A 6,491-nucleotide genomic window follows, 5' to 3' on the forward strand; every position below is an offset into this window, starting at 1 on the left:
AGGTAAGTAGCTTTAGCGCCATGTCGCATTGATCAATACACCATTTCATATTGCATTTGTATTGGCTTGTCAGTAGTAGACGTAGGTCGTAGCAGCAAACATATTGTGAGATGATCATCCTAAATTTTCAGAAAATGATCGCAGGCTATCTTCAAGACCGTGACAGCGGTCATCCTTGTACCTCTCTCACTGTATGATGTATAGGAGCCACGACCACAGAAATCGCCATGATTGGTCATCTCACTTGTAATTGACTTTGTGCTGGCATTCTTGTGCGTTCAGCTCGTAAATATGATCTTTCCAACTTGAACAAACATATCTATTAGCCTAGCCATGTCCACTGCTGCTGCTAATGTAATTACCTCCTCAGCCCAGCCTCTTGGTCGCACAACCGGTAGACTATCTAGGCGACATTTCTTCAGCGTCACAGCCGTGTGCAATGGCCCCTTATCCATCCTCTAATGACACCCTAGCAGGCCCCTGCAGCGAGATTTACAGACCAACAGACGCGCCCCTTCTCCCGCTTTTCTGTATGGGATGTAATTATAGCTGTGTTGGGTACATGGTGTGTGTTTTAGCGTGCATTATATCCCAGTGGTGGCTTCCCTCCCACTTCCCCCACCCCTCAATGCCCCTCAATTCTCCTAGCAACTCCCCATGCAGCGAGCAAACAAACGGAGAAAAGCCGCTATTGATTTGAATTCGTTTTGTTCTTCCTCAATTAGTGTTCTCTCCTTGTGCTGTTTGTTCTCGCTTTTAAAGAAGATCCCTAATTAACTGCAAAACAATTTGCTCTCTCGCACATGGCAAACACCAAAGCGCAGAGATATTCTCCTCCACTGAGAACGCTCTCGTTCTGAAGAAGAGAAGATGAAAAAAGACAAAGGCCCAGCGTCTGATATTTATTTCATTCATTGTATCTTGGAAAACGTTTAGGAGAAATGCATGACGGAAGGATTTATTGGATTTGGTAGCACTCGCTTACAGAGAGGTGGAGAGAGAGGGAGCCTCGTGATTTTTTCCTTTTCTTTAATTGTGATAAGTGGTCCGGCTGTCCTGCCTTATAGAGGTAAAACAATTTAAAAAGCAATCTCCTGTTTTAATGAAAACAAGCATGCGGGCCCGCATGGAGCTAATGAAGCCGAGAGAGTTATTACAGAGGCTCCAGGGATCTTCCACACGGCTTGTGTACAGTCACAGACATGGTGTGGAAGGGGAGGGCTTCTCTGTCACTGTGAGCAGACAAACGGAGTACACGGAGAGGAAAAACACAGGAACCAGGAACAGTGTGTTCATTTACCTTTTTCATATTTGTAACACTCTGCATAGGAGACCGTGAATGGGCAGCAGCATTGCTAAATGTAGCAAATTGGTTGAAATGCATTTCTTCGTAGCGATGTCCGTTCAAGTCATGTCGGAAAGATTGTATTTACGAGTTTAACCCACTTGAACGTAAATTCAGTGGGGAGCTCAGAATTTTCTTTGAGCCCCGAGTTTATGAGTTGGGGGCTTGTCAGAAAAGAAACATGGTGGACTACCACAATACTTATTTAGCAGCGAAATTAGGTGTGTTTGACTTGATGTGGCACTGCACAGACCGACCTGCATCTGACTTGAAGCAGTGCATGCCGTTTAGACATTTTGTCTGAATTGAGACTGTGCCGACACCACGTGACTGTGACGTATACCATCATAGTACTGCGAGAGCAGTGCAGCATGATACAGCTGTTCCACGATTGGCCGGATTCGTGTTTTGTGTTTTTTCTGACACAATCAGCTCAGCTGATGCTCACCACTTCATGTTTTCATAATAGTAAACTTTTTCATGTAACTTTAATGTTATCTTGTGTATATCTCCAATCAAACACACCTGATTCAACTCATCAGCTCTTTAGTAAAGACTCTAAGGCTGAATCCGCAATCACCCCCTATACCCTTAAATAGGACGCTATATGAGGGAACAGTCATTTGCAGTGGTGTCCGAAACCATAGTGGACGTTATTGAGTACACTCATTCAATGCCACATTGCACTGCAATTACGTGTACAACCGATGTACGCTCAACGTCTGTCTGAATTCGCTCACTCGTTTTTTTTTATTCACTCCTTCAAGTGAACCGTGTTAGTGGACTAACGTAGGGAAAAGTGAATGAGGCACATGTTGTATTGATCATCAAAGTGGTACTTGTGCAATCTAAATCGGGAAGAATGACTTTTCACAGATTCCCAACGTTTGAGCTCCTGCGCATACGTCATTATGCGACAGGAAACTCGTGCTCCAGACTGCCATTTACGTGCTCAGGAACGTTTGCTGAGGCTGTGGATTACTAGCCTGGCTAACGTCAGACATCTTCTCATTGAGACGTGGTCTGGGAACCACATGCTCATTTTCTCGTATTTGAGGCGTGGTTTACGAATGCCCAGAGCTGTTTATTGGGCGCTACGAATGTCTATCAAATGCGCCTGTACGTAGCTCATACCAATCGTTTCAATTATTCCAGATGACGTATGTAGAGCGACAGAAATTAGACGGGGAAGACGACGATGGGTCATAGATTTATGTGTACACGATGGCTTTCAGCGACTATTGCCATTTGTGCAAGACAAACATGGGTAAAAGGTAAATCTGCAGTGCACATGTTGATATAAACAAACTGCTTCGGTGTGTCGCATAGACGTCGTCATCGTCTTGCTGCTCCCTCCCCGTTCTGTGATTGGTCCCCTCGCTGAGGCGAAAATCTGATCCATGGAATCCAGGCTGCCTAGCAGCGTGAATAAAATCGCGCTGTGCACAAGGCAGCATGGGGAAACCCAGGCTAGTGGATTACAGGTAATAATGTAAATAATGTTAATTTTCTTGCACAGACCGATTGTTTTGCTTTACAAGACCTCAATGAATCGTCAGGAGCCAAGGGTATAAACTTTGTTTTGCCTGTTTGTTTGTTTTATTCTCAAAGTGACAGAAGCCATTGATTTGCATTATATGAATCACCAAGTTTTTAGCTAAACCAGCCAGCTTTTTTTTTTTTTTTACATTTCTACTGAATAAGAATAGACACCTACATTGGATTGCCTGAGGGTGAGTAAATTAATAGCATTTTTTTTGGGTGAACTATCCCTTTAATTACAAAGTTACAAGCTGTTCCAGCATAAATGACTCAATCACACAACTTCGTTCCTCCAAACTACCTCTTTGTGTGTTTTGTGAGTACACACATACACACACACACACACACACACACACACACACACACACACACACACTTTAGTACTCTCTTAAATATAATTTGATATTGTATACTTGACATGCATAAGGTTATGTCACATTTCTTCAAGACAGACAGTATGTTTTTGTTCTTATTTTGGAGATTTTCTTTTTTTTTTAACAAGTATTTGAACACATTTCAGCTTACTATATTTATCACACATGAATGCAAAGCAACTGCAAGCTATACTGTTTTCTATGTTGCTTCTAACTATATTAACATTCAGATAAGCTTTGCTAATTTTTCTATATAGGCCTAGTTTTTAGCTTGGCTAGCGACAATTTTATTTATTAATTTAAAAAAATTTAGTAGCTTGCCCAACACAGATATATATATTTTTCTATGCTTCTCTGAGCATCATTATAGGTGCAGATGGATGAAAGCGTTCTCCTCTCCTGCTGATGTGCTCTTATATTAGTGGTATTTTGCGGAGAGATGCTGTTCATGGACATTCTGTTCTTTTTCAGTGGATAGTGCCCCTCCACTGCCCTCTCCTCCAGCAAACTCAATAATAGGGCATCATCACGGACCCACTGAGAAGATTTAACCCAGACTGACTTCAGCCGCTTCGACAATATGAATCGAGCACACTGCTGTGCCTCCCCTTAAAACACGAGGGAATTGTGCGAGGTATAGATGGAGAGAAATGATCCTTTCCGCTATTGTGATCAGTAATGAAACATCTGTGATGCTAATTACAGGGAGCCCTGGAACTGATAATTACTGGTGTTTTTACAGGGGTCTAGTTCATAACTCCCAAAATGATACGGCGAGAGAATAGTAATTACTTGCCTTCGAACACCCATGTTTGTCAATCAGTGGTAATCTTCAGAGAGCGTGGTATAGCTCTGAGCCTTTGAATTATAAAACACTCATCAAATATAGAAAACTTCATAGGAAACTTTTTATTCTATAAATATTTCCCAGAGCACAGAATGAAGAGATAAGTTATTCAGAAGGAATACACCAGCAGAAGCCTGGCTTTGTCTCTCTATTTCCCCCTCTCTGAGGAGTCATAAACTTTCCGGCACATTTAATTGGTATTCTTCATGTTTATGTAGTTGTTCTCCGACAGCAGCTCATGCTGAAGAGGCAGTGAGGTAGAGCGAGCGCTGCCTGATCATGATCCAGCCTCTGATTATGTAAGGGTCCTTTCATCCCTGTGTGAACTCTCCTCCCTCTGTCTGAGTCTGTCACTCACCATCACTGTTCCTATCTGCTGCCATCTCGCTCCAGACCGCCCTTTCTGCCCACGTCCTCCCTCTGCCCCCCTTCTTAGTTTCATATTCTTTTGTCACACCTATGAGGGCTTTCTCTCTGCTCATCCTTACATGCTGGGACTTTGGTGTCTTCACGTCGTGTTCCCAGGGGATGTTTGGAAACATTTTTACCTGTATCCTTTCAGCTCTCACTCTTTTATCTTCATGATCCCTTTCATCATAACCCTGTGCGGAGTGAAAATCTCTTCATTATCATCATATCATTATAGCCATTAGTCATTCAGAGGTAGCTGCAAAGTGAAAAGTCATACTCTAACTGTGCTGTTTATAATTAAGCATGTTGACAAGTCGTAAACATACAGAAATTCCTCTGCCTTGAAGAGGGTGTGTAATCTGACAGCTCTCGCGTCAGATCGTCTTGGGTCTTTCCTCTATCAGTCTCAATTTCTTGAGGATTTACACTTTGAATTTCCCAGCTCATCAAAATTGCACAACATGGTCTCCGCCATTGGTTATCCACCATTGCTGACTGTTCTGGATCAAATTTAGCAATTTTCCAAGTGAGTATTTCCTCTCAAATAATATTTTTATCATTTCCCAGGTTTAGTATAAAAACATGGACACATTCCAACATTTCACTTTTTTTCTTATACAAAAATGGCTTTTAATCCATGTCTATTATCTCTGAGACAATCTGTATTCTTGTGTACTTATAAAAGTTGACCTTTTAGATATACACATTTAAAAATACAGTCTAAAATAGTCATGACATTCTCTTCCAGGAAAATGTTGATAAATATTGATGGCTTATCCTGCAATACAAATACTTTTTTTTTTCAATCAAATGTGAATTGAAGGGTTTGGAGAATTTGAGATGTGGATAGTGTAAAGACATTTGTCCAATAAAAAAATAAGTACTACTCGTCTATCATTAGTTCAGGATCTGTCTTGGGTCCTATGTTGTTTAGCATTTATATGCTTCCTTTGGGGAAGGAAATTGAAATATGGTTTAGGGTATCACTTTTATGCTGATGATACCCAAATTTACATCACCTCCAACTCTGATCTTACTGTCACCTCTGAACGAGTGTGTTCAGGCAATAAAAATGTGAATGCACCATAATTTTTTAAAATGTAATTGTTGTCACGGTTTATGAATTCAATGTGTCCTTTCGTCTCGTCTTGCATTCATCATCATCACCTTCGCCATCATCATCATCATTTTCCATCGGAGATCTGGGCTGTCCTCTGTGCTGCCAAGTGTCTTTCTCTTCTGGGCATATTTTCACCACCTTTGATCTCCTTCCTAAATAAATATTTTACTTGCAACTGAATCCTCTTCATCGTATCATTACAATTATTCCAAGACAGAGGTTATTGGCACACCAGCAGCTTTTTACAAAAGTAGTCATTTTAATTTGATTATGGATGATAGTGTTATATTCCCATCTACTTAAGCTCGTAACCTTGGTGTGATTATTGACACTCATCTGACGTTAAACTAACATATTAAGAGTATCACAAAACCTGTGTTCCGTCATCTCAGAAAAATTGCTAGAATTAGGCCTTACGTTACTCTGCCTGATCCTGAAAAGCTTATTCATGCATTTATTACTTTCAGGATTGATTATTGTAATGCACTATGTGTTGGTTTACCTGCTAGGTCAATCAAACGGCTGCAGTATATCCAGAATTCAGCAGCACATGTTCTTACGTATACTCCATCACGTCAGCACATCACAGGCGTGCTTTATAGTTTGCATTGGCTACCTGTTCAGTCACATTGTTTTTAAAACTCTTACACTAAAATACAAAGCTATGCAAGGAATAGCCCCTTTTTAAATCTACTGTATGACTTAGTCAACCTGTACACGCCTTCTTGTTCCCTTCGGTCTGCTGATTCTCTCACTCTTCAGCAGCCTCCCAGTAGATTCAAATCTATTGGGGAGAGAGATTTCTGCACCCAGGTTATGGAATGCACTTCCTCTTACTGTTAGAGATGCTCA

The sequence above is a fragment of the Phoxinus phoxinus genome, assembly GCF_949152265.1.
Source record: "Phoxinus phoxinus genome assembly, chromosome: 1".
Lineage (NCBI taxonomy): Eukaryota > Metazoa > Chordata > Actinopteri > Cypriniformes > Leuciscidae > Phoxinus > Phoxinus phoxinus.